Source organism: Petaurus breviceps, unplaced genomic scaffold (genome assembly GCF_028583685.1).
Source record: "Petaurus breviceps papuanus isolate PSGF00001 unplaced genomic scaffold, PetGlider_PUasm1.0 185, whole genome shotgun sequence".
In the NCBI taxonomy this organism is placed as follows: domain Eukaryota; kingdom Metazoa; phylum Chordata; class Mammalia; order Diprotodontia; family Petauridae; genus Petaurus; species Petaurus breviceps.
In genome coordinates this window covers 25,390,822-25,409,276 of record NW_027185797.1, presented here as the reverse complement: position 1 = coordinate 25,409,276, position 18,455 = coordinate 25,390,822, and the positions used below count along the sequence as shown (strand labels likewise).

General features: G+C 47.1%; 1 protein-coding gene across 2 annotated transcripts in view; it reads left to right on the top strand.

The window, feature by feature from the left end:
• The window catches only part of GASK1A (golgi associated kinase 1A), a 73,549-nt gene that overhangs the window by 24,587 nt on the left and 30,507 nt on the right, over nt 1-18,455 (top strand). The window lies entirely within an intron of this gene.

Genomic DNA, 18,455 nt, shown 5'->3' with positions numbered 1-18,455 from the left:
GCTGGGCCAGGGTGGTGAGTGCTGGCAAGGCTATATAGCATAGGTGACCACGCGGACAGGGCCACAGGGATGGGAGAGGACAGAAGGACTTCATTAGTTTGGTTTGAGCTGAGAGTGTGTGAGAGGCATTGGGGTCAGGAGAGAAAGAGATCTCAAGCTACAGGGGGCCTGGAGGCTGGGAGTGGGGCTGGATCCAGGGAGCTGAGCAGCTGGGGTTTACTTGTTTTTGAAGGGCAGATCTCGTTCTTGGAAGGCAGGACACATTCAACACAGAAGCTTTCTTTTTTAAAAGAACCCTGTGAGATAGCTCCTGAGGAGGGCCCTTTGGTGAGCATGCCCAGATTTTCTGTTGTATAAATTTGTATTTTCCCATACTGGGTTTTTCTCAAATGGTGCAAACATGTATCAGGTGATGGGTCCTTTGGAAATATACTATTCCAGTCAGCTAACTTGGCTCCAATAGAGCAGGAAGAAATAGCTAATTTAGTATGCCTTTGGGGGCCAGTCTTTTCCTTTCACCTTAAAGAGACAAATTCTCTAATATGAGTAGATAGCTCTTAGATAGATAGAGGCAACGTGGCATGGTAGATCATATGTATGCTAGGCTTGGACTCAGGAAGACCTCGGTTCAATCCTACCTCTGATGCTTATTAGCTGTGTGACCCTGGGCAAATTGCTTAACCTATCTGAGCCCCAGTTTCCTCATCTGTAAAATGAGGGAGCTGGACCAGATGGCATATGAGGTCCCTTCCTGCTCTAAATCTCTGAACCATGAGATACATTCAGCCTATATTAAATACCAGCTATAATAATAATAGGCAACGTTTATTTAACACTAAGATTTGCAAAACACTTTACACGTTATTTTATTTGATCCTTAAAACAATACTGTGAGGTCGGTGGCATTAGCTTCATTTTACAGATGAGAAAACAGGCTGAGGGAGGGTAGGACTTGCCCAGGCTCATCCAGCCAGGAAGTATCTGAGGTAGGATTCAAATTCAGGGCTTCCTAATTCTAACTAAGCCCAACATTCTAAACACTTTGCCACCTATGTATGAAGCAAAGTATTAGGTGCTGTGGGAGATTGGATAGGAGACATCTATGTAGGCACCCACAGAATTCTAGAGTTGGGAAGAACCTCAAAGGCCTGCCAGTCTAATGGGGACAGGAATACCCTCTCCATTTAACATCCATCAACACCTGCTGCCTCACCACCTCCTGAAGCAACCTGTTCCTCTTAAATTCTTGGGGAAGTTTTCTATACATGAAGTTTCAAACTACCTCTCCATGATTTCCACCCACTAATTTTGCCCCCTGGGGACAAGCAGAGCCCTTTTCTACTTGACAGACCTTGAAATTCTTCCCCTAAGTCTTTTCTTCTTTAGGCTAAAGACTCAGTTTGGGAATGAAGTGAAGTATAGTAATTAGGAAAATACAATGGAGTCCGTTGGTGAGTAATCAATTAAACTTTCTTTTCTAATGGATGGAGAAGACCGTGCACCCCCCTCTGGAGGCTCTCCACATTGTCAATGCCCTTCCTAAAATGTAGCACCCAGAACTCAACATGGTGCTCATAACGTGGACAGAGGCAAAGAGAGCACATGAGCAAGACCATCGCTGACAGCGTCCTGCCAGCACAGCCTCTCCTTGAGTCGCCAAAGAGCCTGTTGGCTCTCCTGGCTGCCATGTCTCTTCTTTGACTGGATGACCACCTGTTCTAGATGCTATAGAAGGACTCTGGCTCAAGTTTACTGGCCTCTAATTCCTTCCCATTCTTGTATTCTGTGACTCTGTTTCCAATTTGTTAAAAACTCCAGAGCTTTTTCGTATGAGATGCTGCATAGTCATGCCTTCCTCATCAGGGGCTCTTTGAGCCTAAGAATAGGACTTAACATTTCTGTTTCTATTAAATGTGGTTTTATTAGAGTAGCCCGACTATAACCCAGAATCCGAGGCAGAGCAGAGAAATACAGAAAGAAAGCTTCAATTACATACTATGTGAGCTCAGGAAAGTGAGGGATTCCTTCCAGGGGTAGAAGTGAGAGGGAGACTTTTTTTTTTTGCTTTTTGGAGGGAAGTTGGGGTTAAGTAACTTGCCCAAAGACACACAGCTGGTATTTTTGTGTGTGTTAAGTGTCTGAGGCCGGATCCAAACTCAGCTCCTCCTGGCTCCAGGGTCAGCGCTCTACTCACTGTGCCACCTAGCCGCCCCAGAGAGGAAGATTTTTTAGAGCAGTCACTGGAGCTGGACCCTACAGGCTGGACAAGAATTAAGTGAGGGGAGCATGTGCTAGAGAATACTGAATGAAGGCATGTCAGGGAACCCCAGAGACTCTTTAGGGAGATGGCAGAATCATAGTAGAATCATGGTATCATAGATTTAGAGCTTGAGGAGGCTTCAGAGGTCATCTAGTCCAACACCTGTATTTTACAGATAAGGAAACTGAGGCCTCAGTGAGGTGATCTGTCCAAGGTCACACAGCTAGTAAGGAGCCAAGTCAAGATTTGAACCCAGGACTCTTGATTCCAAATTCAGTGCTCTTTCTACCGTGTCACACTTTTTGGAGAACCATAGGGCTCATGAAAGGGAGTAACGTATGTGTGGGGACAAGAAAGGAAGGGTAGTTAGGGTGAAATCATGGGAGGCCTTGAATGCTGGTAGAAAGGATCAGTAGGAATTCACTGAAGATTTGGGGCTTGAAATATGAGTGGAATGGTGCCATACTCAGAGCCTTTGCATTGAGGAAGAGACATTGGAGGTGGAGGTGGGGGGAGAGATTTGGGGCAGGATGATCCCATGGGCCTGAATTTTCTAAGGACCATTGTGCAGAGGGACACATTGTGCCAGTGGGGCCCTTTGTGTTCTCTAATTTAACCACCCTCCCCAACCCCCATCTGATCTCCTGAGCATGAAAAGCCGCCCTAGGATGAATAGCCCTTCTGTTGTGTGGGGGAGCCCTACCTGTCATGTGGAACCCTCCCTAATCAAAGGTGCTCTGTGCAGGTAACAGGCTCAGAATTCAGTCCCCACCACTGCCTCCAACCACATGCCATTCGTAACATCCCCTCACACTGAGTAAGCCTTGTACCACAAAGCTCGGGGAGGGCAGATGGTGTCGTGTGCGCTGGCAATTTGGAAATGGCTTTGGATTCCTGGAAAAGAATCACGCCCTTGTATCAGCTGGGTTCTCTTGGGTTTCAGGGCTCGGAGAGAGAATTTAGATGCTGACGATGCTGTCTCCCCTCTGAAATATAAGAAATGAAATTATGTGTGAGAGAGCTCATGTTTTAGAGAAGCAAGAGTTAGGGGAATGTTTGTAAATGTTCTAAAAACGGTGCCATCTTTAGTGCTCTCTGCCCCCTTTCCCCAGTGGTCTGCCTCCCTTGTGTGTGTGTGCATGTGTGTGTATGTGTGTGTGTGTGTGTGTGTGTATTACCATCACCTGGGGCTTGCCTGCTGAGGGGATCAATGTATCCATGGCCCCTAGTCAAAACCTTCCCAGAAGGTCACAACTTGTGTCCCACTTGTACAACATTTCAATAGCCCAAGGTAAACTGAGGCATCAGAGTAAGCCTTTCTTTCTTCCTCCTTCCTTTCCTTCCCCTTTTTCCTTTCTTCCTTTCCTTACTTCCTACCTGACTTAAAAAACAAACAAACTCAACAGGGGATTGAGCAGAGCTAAAGCTATGGCCGTCATCCCCAGAAGTAGCCTGGGGATCTCAGGGTCACATGCTGGGCCTCCAAATCTAACCCCACATATACTCTATGACATTCAAGCCCTGTTACATCTATGTCATGGTTATTCTCATATATGCCCCTACCCTGCCCTCCACAATCAAGCTCCCTTGTTATGAAGGAAAAAAAACAATTAAGCAAAATTACAGACACATCCACCATGCCTGACAACATCTGGGGCCATTTCTGTGCTGATCATATCTGGTCACTGGACCCAGATGGCTCCGGAGGAGAAAGTGAGGCCGGTGGCTTTGCGCAGCCCTGCCTCACTTAAATCCAATTCACTTGCATGTCACGGCATCACCCCCCCTGCTGTCATGGTCCTCTTCAAACACAAAGGACAAACAACAACATGCAACATTTCTAGGCCCCCACCTTTCTACTGAAAGGAGGGAAGAGCATTTCCAGACTAAGGAATGGATGAGATGTGTTATGTGTACAACAATCACACTTATGTAGCATGTTAAAGTTCGCAAAGTGCTACACACTGCACATGTCATTCTCACCACAGCCATGGGAGGTAGGTGTTATTACTATCCCTGTTCTGCAGTTGGGGAAACTGAGGCAGAGTCTAAGTGGCATGCCAGGGGTCACACAGGAAGTGTCTGAGGCAGAATGTGACCTCTTCTTCCAGGACCAGCGCTCTACCCGCTGAATTGTCTCTGATGCATGTATCAAAATATGTGTTCTAGGTAGCGGTTCTGGTATATAGAAGTATAGCCTGTTTCCTCTGCTTCTCTGACTTTGCCCTTTAGTTACCCTGGGACGGTCATGAACCTCAGATCTTTCTCCCCCTTTGGGCCAATTTCTGATTCCAGAATCACAGACCCTCACACAGGATGCAGTTCTCAGCCTGGAAGCCCCTCCCCAGCACATTTGCCCTCACCAGCACTCTACCCTGTGGACATAGCAGAGTCCTAGGTCTTGCCTCAGGTACATGAGAAGGGGGTTCCATTATGACCACCAGAGTTCAAGGGCACCCAGCCCTTGAAAGAGCTCTGGCCGCTCATGGATGAGGCACCGCCCTGCCCAAGAACCGATGGGCGGCCATCTCTTCAATCAGAATGCCACCTCAATGGTGCAGCCACATCCTTCCAGACACGCTAGCCTTGGGAAGAGGGGAGCAAGGCGAGAGGACAAAAAGGGCCCTCTGTTTGGGATCTGCTGAGTGTGTCCTCTGGGTTTGCTCATCCCTCAGTGGGCATAAGAAGAGAGAGATACAGAGAGAGGGAGAGAGGAAAAGAGGAAAGAACAGAGACAGAGAGAGAGAGAGAGGAAAGAGACGGACAGACAGAGAGAGGGAGAGAGAGAGAGAGCGGACCTGGGCCTTGCTTATTATTCATGAACACAAAGCTACCTGTGCAGAGCTGTGGGGGAAAGTGAGATTGATTTGTAGACCTTCAGAACGTGGCAGTCAGCACTGGAGGCAGGAAAGCAGGAGCTAACCTCCAGGCCCATTGAATTAGGCCAGTGATTTTGCACTGGGATTAGAGGGGGCTTTAACGGTACTGTGGGAGATGGGGGGGGGGCAGCTCTCCCAGCAGCTAATTGGCCTGTTTGCTTTTGCCCAGTGCCTGAGACCCACAGGATCAGGTTATATCAGTAATAGCACAGTGATAACCAAAAATATATATTTATATATATGCATGCATATATATATAAAATATATACATACAATATATATGATAGACAGATTGCTGGACAGATGGATGGAGAGAGAGAGAGAGAGAGAGAGATAAAAAGAGAGAGAGAGAGAGAGAGAGAGAGAGAGAGAGAGAATCACTTTATGGTTTGCAAAGTGCTTGATATACATTATTATCTTACTTGATTCCTATTACAGTCCTTGGAGATTATTGTTATTATTTTTTTACAGATGAGGAAACAGTCTGAGAGCAGTTAAGTGACCAGCCACTGTCACAATATGCTAAGTATCAGAGGCAGGATCTGAACCCAGGTTTTCCCATTTCCCAGGCTCAGGCTCTATCTACCCAGCATGCTGCACTTTTATGTATGCCTTTTAACCCTTCCGAGGAAGTCTTCTAATTTAGGAAGCTTGACTAGGCTCTGTGGGGATTTCCCAGGTCTTCCTTGTGGTGACTGTCCCCTCCCTGTGTGAGGATGTATTCAGAGAATGCGGGACCTGGGTCAGGAAAACCTGAGTTCAGATTTGACCTCAGACACTTACTCTGGCCAAATCACTTAGGCTCTCTCAGCCTCCATTCACTTATCTGTGAAATGGGGATAATAATAGCACCGTTCTCCCAGGGTTATTGTGAAGCTTCTATGAGATAACATGTAGGCTTCATAAACCTTGACATCTAAGAGCTAGCTGTTATTATCCTGTCTCAGTATCCCTATTTTCTGAAGGCTCTTGCTGTATTAGCTGCTGTCCACTGCATGTAAACAGCATAGAATCCCAGAAAGTTACCACTGAAAAAACCTTAGAGAGAGCTAGATTTAGGGTCAGATGACCTGGGTTCGGATCCTGGTTCTGCTACTTACTGCTTGTCTAACTTTTTTTCAAGATGCTATTTTTTTTCTGGGTCTCAGTTTCCTCATCTGTAAAAGGAGGGGGTTGGACTAGATGACCTCTAAATTCTGTAATACTGTGAACACCCAGGAAATAGGAACCCAAGAGCCACAGAATTACAAGGGACCTCGTATGTAACTAGTTCAGTTCAGAACTGACTACCATAGACCCAACCGTGGTCATGTGGCCCCTTCTTTGAAGCCCCCCAGGAGGGGGAACCTGTCTGGTCCTGAGCCAGCCCAGTGCACGCTGGGACCGTTCTTATGCTTAGGAAGCTTTTCCCAACATCAAGGCTGGATCTGCCTCTTTGTAAGGCAAGTCACTTTTCCCCTTGACTCAGTTCCCTTATCTGTAGAATGAGGATGATCACAGCATTTACTGAGATGGCCTCTGAGGGCCCTTCCAGCTTTAGAGCTGTGGTCCTCTGACTTCCCTGTGCCTCAGTTTCTCCAGCTATAAATGGAGGGGATTGGACCAAATGGCCACTGAGATCTCTTACAGCTCTAGATCTGGGGTCCTAGGATGCTATGCTTAAATTTCTTTCTCCCCCAGTTTCTGCCTTGCTTGTTTTTAGGTCATATTTTCTATAAGAATGTGACTCATTTCCTCTCTGTTCCCCCTCTCCTCAAGCTATTTATAGGTTGTGGTCCTACCTGTCTCCTGAGTTCCTTTGTTCCCACCTCAAGTATTTTTAGTTCCACTGTCAAAATCCAAGTTTCTCCTCCCCCCAGGCTCCAACCAGCCCCACTGTGGGATCAGACCCAGTCCCAAACCCAGTCTAGACATTGGAGATAGCCCCATCATTCCCTGCATATCACCAAAGGCCCACTGGGCCTTGAGTGGGGTCCACAAAGTCAGTCCCTGGACAGCCGGTCTGGACTTGGGTCATTCCTGGGTAAGAGAAGCCCTCAAGTTGGGGGAAGAGTGGGGGTGGGTCGGGTGTATCCTACAGACTCTTCCCCAGATCTTAGCAGGTACAAGAGATTGAGCAGGGGCCGCCTACAATCTCCTATTGTGCCTGATCTAGTGGGTGCAATGTTTAATTCAAGATCCGCCCCCCACCTCAAGTCACAATTTGCAGAAAGGAGGAACCCTGCCCCCCCATTTCCCCACCCCACTCTCTCGCCATCTTTTGAGGATTCCCAAGCATTTCCGGAGGCCTGCTGGATAGCAGGGACACCTTTGGCCATGGTTCCAGGTCCTCTGCTATCTTCATGCCCTGCTTCTGCATTATCACCTCCACCTCCTACCTGATTCCAGCTCTTGCTCCGGGGCCCTGGGCTTCTGCCCAGTGAGAGCTCCCCATACCAAGACCCATCCAAGGGCTCGGTCCATCTCCTTGTCCAGCCCTCAGTCCCTCCCCTTCCCCCCCCCACCCCAGTGATTTCCCTGAAGAACAAACCCCTCCCTCATCACCACTGTCTTCCCCAATTAGACTGGAATTTCCTTGAGGGCAGGAGAGCCCATCTTGCTTTCTCTTTGCATCTCCCTGACCAAGGACAGTTCCCCAAGTGCCCATCCTAAGGTTTTGGTTGATAGATTGATAAGGATTGCCTCCTTCTCTGCACTGCATCCCCATTGCCCAGCGCTGTACCTGGCACCTCCGAGGGGCTTATTAATGGGTGGTTGAAGAGTTTTTTTCGTGGCACATGGGCTCACTAAGAGCCTCCCTGCATGCCGGGCTACTGTTTTGGTCTCGTAGCTTGAGCCCTTGTGGGACCCCCCACCACGGTTTCTATTTCATTATTCTGTCTCCGGTCAGCCTGGGACAGGCCATTTGCCCACTTATTTCCATTAAATGCGGAGCTCTTGGGCTGTCTACCACAGGTATTTTACATTACAGTACAGGCCTCCAGCTTGAGAAAACTCACTTAGAGGGACATTGGCAATCTCCTTTTCTCCATCTCGAGCTTCCAGGGCAGGCTTTGTTCGAGAAATCCCAAGGGCCAGTGTGCAAGTCACTTTTTGGATCAGACTCCGCCTGGCCTGGCTTGGGGAGCCCCCCACCCCAATACTCCCTGTGTGTCTCAAGCTCTGCCCTGGCCTGGGGGGAGGAGAGTATCTGTGGGAGGGGATGGAGAAGAATGCTTACCATTGTGTTTGCTAGTGGAGACACTGGGGGGGGGGGTGTTTGATCATTACAGCAGGCTCTGTAAAGGTGCTTTTAAAAAAGTGTCACCTGAGGAGATTTGCTGGCCTCTTTGCTGTAGCTTACTAGTCCCCTGAGGTGACAGGGCCAGAGATGCCATTACCTGATCCATTTACAGAGAGGCCCAGGCAAAGACAGGGACCCAGCTGTGGAATGTCTTCTCTCCTCATCTGTTTCTCTTGGAATTCTTGTTAACCTTCCAGGCTCGTAGAAGTCATAGGATCCTAGACTCATGAAGGACCCATGAAGACATCTAGTCCAATTGTCTCATTTTACGGATGAGGAAATCAAGATAGTTCAGTGACTTGTTCAACATCATGTGCATAGTCAATGACAGAGTCAGAAATGGAATCTTGGGCCCCAGTTCCAAAGCTGGGGCTCCTTCCAGTGGATTGTCCAGTTTCTCAATGTGCCCATGATTTCACTGAGATGTGCGCCTCTCTCCTTGTGGAAATCTCAACTCCGCATGACTTATGCTTTTCAATTTGTGTCCATAACTTCCTTTTGTTATGCAGAGAATAAGAGTGAGCTGAGACCTGAGTCCAAGGTAAATTTAGCTGTGGATTTACTGACCAAGCAGGCCACTACCTGGAGTATAAACTCACATCAGACAGCCCTGAACTGGGATACATACAGTGCTTATAAAGGCCCAAACCACAAAAACCACAACTGGGGAGGGGAGCTAGCATAAGCAATGATGTACAGAAGCCAAGAACTGCCATTGGTTAGATCTATAGCTCAGGGCTAATTTGGGGATATGGCGCAATGGTACAAGGGTTAACTTTCCTGGAACAAGGGGGTCCTTCCCAGAACAGGGTGGAGGGTCACTGGGTAATGGGGACAGGCTAGCGTAAAGGGTGGGGGACCCTGCTTGGTCAGCAGGAACAGAACAGGGTGGTCTCTTCTTAAGATAAACTTGTGCCATAACCCTGGGACTACGCCTTGGGCAGTACCCAAGACTATGACTTAAGCTGTTTCAAGCTATTACAGAGTATAGGATAGAGACAAAGACAAATATAAAGGGGCTTAATGGTGGGCTCCAAATCAGGTGGTGTGTGATTTGGGTTTGGGCACAACACTTTAAGTCCTCTCCAAGGGCCTTCCTCTGGGCCAGGCTCCAGAATATCACTCAAGCTGTCCATTTGTTATCCCTTGCTCTAGAGGACTGGTCGGCCTCCTCTTCCAACCTGCTGTGCCCTCAGTGATCTCGCTCATGCCACTTCTTATATGCACCTCTGGTGATACCTTGTAGCCTACTGATCCTTTGCATGGGGTTTTAAATTTTATTTTCACTCACTGCGTGTCCCGATGGCAATGGGGTAGTCCATGATTCATGGCCAAATTGTACAACTGGAAGAATTTTTTAGTGCTTTGAGGATGGGCCTAAAACATTCCAGATGCATTTAACATGCTGGCGAAGTCATCCCAAACATGCTGTTCCCATTTGTACTAAATGTGAAGCTGCGCCTTAGGCTTTAGGATGGTACTATAAATATGGGGAGCAATATAGGTCCCTGGGGTTGTGGGGAGCTCAGTGGAGAGCGGTGGGTTGTTTCTGTAGCATCCCCAAGGTTATTTCCCTTTCAAGGTGAATATGATCTATAGGGCACTGCTCAGGCATGTGCTAGTAAATGCTTAATAACCAATTCTCCTTAAAAAAAAAAGTATAGCTAACACAATTGACAATCTGTATTAGTAACATTTTCTCCATCACTTTCTTAAGTCTAGACTCTAGTCTGAGTCTAGACAACCAGCAAATCAAGAAATCAAGTCAATTTCTAAGGTGCAAATATTTGCACTGAAAGTCTGACAATCAGGCTCAGCTGGTTCCAGTTGACTCCCTTGCTATCCCTACATCTGGAAGGACTGTATTACAGCCTTGGGAGGTAGAAGGTAATCACTAGAGGAAGAAGAACTGCTTTTTATTGTGCTTGGACTACGCTGAATCTTTATGTTGCTTTGCATTCTTTTCATGCAGTGAAAGGCTGTCCTATATCCAACATGTATTGTTAGCTTGAGTGCTTGCATAGGAGTTGAAGACCTCTTTACCTACATCTTTAAAATTTTGTACACAAGTTGCATATTCTGACATTCCTGGGATAAATCTGGATGAGGACAAAATGAGTCAAACTGAGGTTTCCAAGGGAAAGCCTAAGACTAGGTGGGGGTGGGGGAGGGAGGTGCCAGCTAAAAAAATGATTTATGAGATTAGTCCTTTGGTGAGTCTCCTGCTTCTCCCACCAATTAACTATGTGTCAGTATATAAATACTGAAGCCAGGGGTCATGAGTTGTACTAGAAGGGCTTATGTCCAGTCCCAGCTCAGCTCTCTACTAGAATGTTGTTGAACCCTGTTGAGACTTCATTTCCTCAACTATAAAATAGGAATAATGGTAGTTCTACATAATGATGATGATGATGATGATAACAATAGCACCAACAGCTAGCATTCATATCGCGCTTTAAGGTTTGCAAAATACTTTACAAATATCTCATTTGCTCCTCTCCACAGTCCTGGAGGTAGGTAGGTGCTGCTATCCCCCATTTTACAGAGAAGGAAACTGAGGCAGATGGGGTTAAGGGACTTGCCCAGAGTCACACAGCTAGTAAATGTCGGTGGCTGGATTTGAATCTAAATTGTCCTGATTCTGCTGCCTTGCTGCATTACCTGCCTCCTGACTGGATTGTTGGGGGGAAGTGCTTTGAATCTAGGAAGGGCCATACCAATGGGAGCTATTATTTCAGAGGGACCTCAGGCCTCAGAAGAAAACCCTTTAAGCTGGGCCTGATGGAGGGGGCCTGGGAAGACCAACCCTGGGCTGGTGGGCAACCATCCTCTTCCTCTGGTTACACGTTCTCCTCCTTTCTTGTTGACGTTCATTAAAACAAATCAGAGCCTGGACAGAGTTACTGAGAGGGGTGTTCTTTCTTAGCCTTGAAATGGATAAGATGATGGCAAAGGGAAGGAATGCCTGGCTCCCTACAAAGGGAGATCCTGGCCTCCAGGCTGTTTTGGCGACAAGCTGCCTGGATTGCCCGCCCAAGTGGGAGGGAGTAAGCCCAGCCTTACTGGTTCCAAGCAAGCTGTGGCAGCAAAGATGTCCTCACTCTGGGCATCTCCCTCCACAGGCTTTCTCTGCTTAAAAGCTCCTGCAGGATTTGGGGTGCTGGCTGTTCTCTCATGTGATTTCACCAGTCCTGCCTCCAGCTCCTCACTCCCCAGAATGAAGCGTGGCAAGCCCTTGGGTCATTAACAAGACCACACAGGGCATGGTGATTTGTGGTTTTTATCTAGCCCTTTAGCAGGCTCCTCATTTGTTCCAATTTGTCCAAACCTTGAATGAGTTAGAAAGTGGGATAGAAAAGCATCAAATTCTTAGGGCCTTATAGACCCCTGAGCCAGCCTGGGTCTGGGCAGACTACACCAAGCAGCCATTTAAAAGGAAGCCAGCAAAGGGTGAAGAAAATGGCAGAAGGCATGACCATGTAAGAGAAATAGGAATAATAATATTGAAGATGACTGGCAGTGGGTGGGGGTGAAGCCGATAGAAAGCTGTCCTCAAAACCAGGAAGACCTGGGTTCCCCAAGCCTTTCCTGGCCCCCCCATCCACAAGAGCCTCCCCCTCTAAGGTGTTTATATATACAAACGTATGTATATGTAAATATATGTTATACACATACATGTACATGTCTACATATGTGTGTTTCTCCAAGTATGTGTATATACACACATATCTTGTCTGTGTGTGTGTGTATTAACCAGGCTCTCCCTGCACAGCACTCCCTTTAGTCTTCCCTGATTGGCTCCCAATCAGTCATCCAAGCATCTATTCCAAACTTTCCCTCTCTCCTCTCCCAGGCTATTCTGTCAGCAGGTGACGTTGTCTCCTCCTCAATTAGAAAAGAGTAGAGATGATTGAGCATGACCTGCCTGACCTCCCCTACTGCCCTCCTCCAGCCCCCTCCCCATCTACACCGTTTTCTCTTCTTCCTGACTCTAGTCTCTAAGGAAGATATGACTATTCTCCACTTTTATCTTCTTCCTTCTCTTCCCTTTTTCTCATCTTTAATCTCTGTTTCTACTGTAAAGCTCAGGTCTGACACATCACCTCCGACCCCCTCAATAAGCTTCAGTGGCTCGCTGCTGCCTGGAGAGCCCAGCATAAATGCCTCTGCTCAACATTTACACCCGTTCACAATCTTCCCCCTTCCCATCTTTCCTGTCTTCTCGACCCAGGGATTCTTAGCCTTTCTCTGTGTCACGGATCCTTTAGAAGTCTGGCAAAACTTACAGACCTCTTCCCAGAACAATGTTCTTAAGTGCACAGGACATGGGATTGTGAAGGAAACCAATTATATATTGAAATATAGTTATCAGAATATTTAAATAAAAGCACACCCGTGCAGTCCAGGTTAAGGATGCCTTTTTTTAGACTTCCCTCCTTGAGGGCAGTGACTATCTCTGTGAGGAGGAAATGAGATCACATTTGTAAAGACCTTCACACCCCTTACACACTCTGTGATCCAGCCACACTGTCCTAGTCTCCTTCCTCCTACATGAGCCCCCATCTCCCACCTCCACACTTTTGCATTTGCCAGCTCTCCTGCATGCCTAAAGGCTCCCTTCACCCTCCTAGCTTCCCCAGGATCTTTTAAGACTTAACTCAAGTATCACCTCCTGCAGGAAGCCTTCCCTGAGCTTTGTAACCTCAGAATGACGTGGACTCTTTTCCTTTTCTTATCCCCAACTTCCACTCAGTTGTTAAGTCTCGTTTCTTCTGCCTCCATAATATATCCAGCATCTGTGTCATTGTTCCGCCTAGTTTAGGGCTCATTGTTTCTTGACTGGACTATTACCATAGGTTCCTGGTTGGTCTCCCTGATCCCAGCATCTCTTTTGTCCAGTCTTTCTTCCATATGGTTACAAAAATAATCTTCCTAAGGCACAGGTGCCACTATGACCCTCCCCTGCTCCAGAACCTTCACCGGCTCCCTAGTACTTTTAAGATGAAATACAAATTCCTCAGCCTGGTGTTTAAGAGCCCCCATGATCTGAGGCCACCATACCCTTCTAGTCACACCACGTGACTCCCCTGAGTACTTTCTATTTCCGTCCAAAGGGTAGTAGTTATTCTCCTAACTTTGTATTTTAGCCACATATTTTACACACTCTGTAAATATGCAGACACTATTCTCCCTCCTTCCTCACCGATGCTTTTTAGAATCCAGCTCAATCGCTAACTCCCCGTTGTTTATTCTGGCTCCTTCCTTGAAATGCCTAGGATTTACTCATCTAGATACACGGTGTATGTATCCCTAGCGGAGGGGAACCTCCTTAAGGGCAGGGTCCATTTCTGAGAGGATAAAATAAGATAATGCTTACAAAGATCTTTACAAACCTCACAGTGTTATATACCTGTGATTATTGTCTTTTTACTAAGTGTCTGGTAGGCTGCACTGAGCCCTGAGCTGTGTAGAGCACAGCAAAGAAGACTAGAGGGCATGCAGTGCTGGAATGGGTGGCTTTGGGGGCTCCTCCTCGGCAGGAATGCACATGCTATGCAAAAAAGAGGCAAAAACAGTAAGTTTTCTCTATCTGTGGAGCTACTGCCTAGACTTGCTCCCTTTCCTTCATTTCCCATGCCTCATTGTAAGCAAAGATTCCAATAACTACTTCTCTTCAGAGGACATTTTACCCATCTGATCTACCAGTGTGTTCTTTTTCAAGAATGTACCTAGTTTCCACTCTGTAAAGCAGGTCGGCCAGTCTCCTTATTGCCATTTTGAAACCCTTCTCCTTATGTAGCTCATGGAGCTGCCAACATTTCTCCGGTCATTGGAAACCAAGCATAGCTGCAAAGACGATCAGTTTGTTCTTTAAAAAAAGTTGATTTATTTTTCCCCAGTGGGATACAAGTCTTTGAGAATCCAGGATGTGGATCCAACTTGGAACTGTATTTTCTTTTTTTTTTCTTTTTGGAAGAAAAGAAACCAACTTTTCTGCATATTATTCCTTCATTAGATTTAGATTTCAACATCTCATTTCTGGAGGGCAAGGAAATGGAAGGATTTTGTTGAAGAGACAAGAGATTATCCACTGGAGAGAAAGGCCATGCAGCGGAATGGGTATGAGTCCAAGAGCAGAGCACATTAAAAAAAAAAAAAAGATAAATGCTAACATTTTACCCAAAAACAGGGACCGTCAAGATGATAAAATGTATTTCTTGAAGGCTTTGGGTGGAGATGTTCTAAATGGAATTTTCTTTATAATCTGAAGGGCTTGAGAAGATGAACTTTGTAGAAAACTAAGGACCAAAGAACTAAATTTCCAAGACCTCTTTGAAGCTTAAAGTGTGTGCTGATCATCTACAGAGAGTGGCCACTTTATAGAGAATATCAGTAGACCATCACTAGGGACCACTTGTGAGAGTAGGAGCTGATGAAGTCAAAGAACCAAATCTCCCTCACCCTATTTAGAGTAAATAATTAAATGCTACACTTTGATATTTTCAGCAAAGGAGAAAACTTCTCTGTGGAATTAATCACTCCGGCTTTAGACTGAGTGTGGGAAGTCTTCAATTAATTTAGATGTCCTTGAAAACCATTGGCTGAATGGGAGTGATGTTGCACAAAAAGGATGTTCAGGGTGGTTGTGAAGTTTGGTTGCCCCCTGTGGGTCATCTATAAGCTAGTGAACCAGGTGGAACCCAGGGATCCTAGTGTCCAGCTGCTTAGTGGCAGAAGCCTTCAGCTTAAATTTACCTCATCGTAACTTGATTCTGTCCCCTGAGGATTCCTTAGAAGGAATTGACTTATGGGGGAAGATAGGTGCCTCAGCCTCTGTCTCTCTCATTTCCTGCTCTTTCCAACCCTATTGGCTGGAGGAGGCCCTTGTGAAGTTCAGAAGATTTGCACTCTTTCATCAGGATGTTTGCAGTGTCTTCAGGATGGCGATGGTCGATGGCAATGTCTGCGAGGGAACCAGAGATAAGATGAAAAAAGACAGATTTAGGGAAGGAACCAGGCAAAAAGCTCCCCCATCCCCAGGAGGAGACGCGAGGACTTGAGCAGAAGAGTTGATATGTTATCATATGATATGATATGAAGAGCTAGGAGTCACCATTTCCCCCGGAATGTGTGGTTGTTGTCCTTTGTTATCAGAGAGGACCAAGATGACATCGCTATGTTGGAGTCAAGGTCCAGTGTGTTCTGCTGGACCGGACCAGACCATCCTAAGCTTGGAAGGCTCTGCCACAGCCGAGGCACAAATGGTCCCTAAGAACATTTGGACCCTAGCCTCTGTATGTACTGGTAGGAGAGAATGTGTCAGACTTTGGGCTGGGAGATCTTTGGGATCAATTATGATAAACACCCAAATGAAATTTAAAACCAAATCCAGTCTGGCTGACTGATATCAGTGGATAATCCTGGAGGGAGCGCACCAGCTGTAGTGCTAGACAACCACTTCCACCTCTCAGGAATACCCCACCCCCCCAACCCTGAGGGGATAGAATGGAGTTACAATGAGGGCAAAGTAAGCTTGCGAGAAGGAAGAACTTCCTAAACCATCGGAGCTGTTCCAGAGTGGAATGCCTTGGTTGGGAGCGGATACCTTCCTCTTTCAGATTACCTCCCATTTACGCTGCATAGATCTTGGCTATACCTAGCTGCTGCGCATAGTTTCCCCCATTAGAATGCATGCTTCTTGAGGGCAGGGGCCAGGCTTTTGCCTTTCTTTGTATGCCTAGCACTTGGCCGGGTGCTTGGCCCGTGGGTTCCCCCTCCGTGGAGGTTTGATGATCAGGGCTGCTATAGCGGGGGTGCCTTTTGTTTGTGTATCGGCCTAGATGACAGTTAGTTTGCTTCCAACTCTCAGGTTTTGTTTCTATGATTTTATCTTCCCTGCAGGGGTAATCCACGGTAAGCACTTAATAATTATTTGTTGAGAATGAATAAATAATCGTCAGGTCAGAGCTTGTCACACAACCCTCCCCCACTTCCCCACCCCGCCTCGGACTTTTAATAAATGACTCGTTGATTTTGGTCGGATCTAGTTGGAAACGCGGATGGGCTTCAAGGACAGCCTCCTGGACAGCTCCATCTGCAGAATGCATTCCACTGCAAAGCTGGGCACGGTTTCCTGTGTCCTTCGAAACCTCGTCTCCCAGAAACCTGGTAAAGGCAAGGAGGAGATTTTTCAAGAGAGATGTTGGAGCCGACAGCAAAGGGACAGATCCGGGCTTTGGGGGTGGGACGCAGGTGGTAGGGGCACAGCGTGACAAAGCAGGAAGAGCCGGGGCTACAATTCCCTGCTCTCATTCATACTAGCTGTGTGACCCTGGGAAAGTCATTCGATTTCTCTGAACCTTGACTTCCTCCTCTATAAAGTGATAATGATGCTTGCACCACCGAGCCCACAGGGTTATTATAAAGAAAGCATTCTATAAAGCATAAAGAACTAAAGAATTATGAGCGTTTTAAAGAATGTTCTTTTAAAAAAGCTTTTAATTGATGCTTTGATTTTGGCATTGCCTTATTTCCAAATATATCCTTTCCCCCTCCCCTACCAAAGAGCAGTCCGTCCCTTGTAACAAAGAAGAAAAAGGGGAGGGGGCGGAAACGGTTCCGCAAAACTAACCAACATATCAATTCAGCCTGGAAGTGTGTGCTGTATTCCGTGCCCATGGTCCCCCACCTCTGCAAAAAAAGAAAGAAGCACATTTTCTCACTCACTTCCTCTTCAGCACCAACTGTCCCCTCCCCCTCCCTCCCCCATCCTCCCCCATCCTTTTATCCGCCTGTGGCTGTGATTTCATCAGCACAGGGAGCTCTGTCAGGTAAGGAAAATCCTCCCTCTATCAATGCAAAGGCAAAAGCGGAACTCAGTCCTGTCTTCAGAGAGCTTACATTTTATTAGGGGAAACCACATGTACACATAAACACACACAAAACACGAGAAGAGGGAGACGGGGACTGGAGTGTGAGAGGAGCTCCCGGGTGCAGAAGGTCCCTCCACACATGAAGGTTGGCACGTTCTGTGCAGCTCCCAGACCCAGAGTCGCTGGGGGTCATGGAGAGGATGCCTTGTCCAGGGATGCACAGCCAGGAAGGGTCAGATGTTGGTTCTGACTTCCAGCCTAGTTCCCCAGTCTACTCTACTGTCCTCTGCATATCCTGGAGAGCTGGCTATGTGGAGTTTGATCCTCTCTCGGACCGGGGAGAGTGGTTTCAGGGGTGAGTAACATCAGCTCTCTGGACCTTCATTTGGGAAATTTCATTTCACCTGTAAAAGGAGGAACTGTATTGGACTGTATTGCCTCAGTGGTCCCATCCTGCTCCAAAGCTCTGTTCCTATGACCTTTTGGTTCCTTCTTTTCCTTCCGTGAGATGGGGAGACCCCCGCCACTACATATTCTTGGACACTTGGGATGATAGATACTGTCTGCACTGGGCTCAGGAAGCTTTGGAGGGCTGTCAGACCGTCCTGGGTGGCTCTTGTGTTACTAGGGGAAAGAACCTTTTTGTTTAAAAAGGCTTAGGCTGCCAAAGCCTCCCCTCTGCCTCCAAGAATGAAGGCATGCCAAGGAAGACAGGAATTCCTGGCATGCCCTGATGCCTTTGTGCGGTGGCTCTGGGGAGAGCGGCCCCAGCACAGGGCTTGCTGTGCTCAGCCACGTGGACCTTGGCTGCCCTGGCTCACTTGCCAGGAGCCAGATGGCTGTTTTCTCCAAAAAGTCCTTTTTCTCTTTTTTTAAAAAAAAGGCAATATCAGGAGGTCTGTGGTAAAAAGTGGCTTGGAGGGTAGGGAGCTGTGGCATCTGACCTGGAATGAGTGACCTGGAGAAGGAGGCATCTTCAAGAGTTTGAAAGGTTATGTGAAAGGGGCACAAGGCTTGTGTCCTTTGGCCCAAGGTGGCAGAATAAGGAGTAGTGGGTACAAACTGAAGGGAAAAGACAGGCTTTTGTTTGATACAAGGACAAGCTTCTTCATCATCAGAACCATCTGAGATGGAATGGGCTGCCTCAGGGTGGAGTGAGC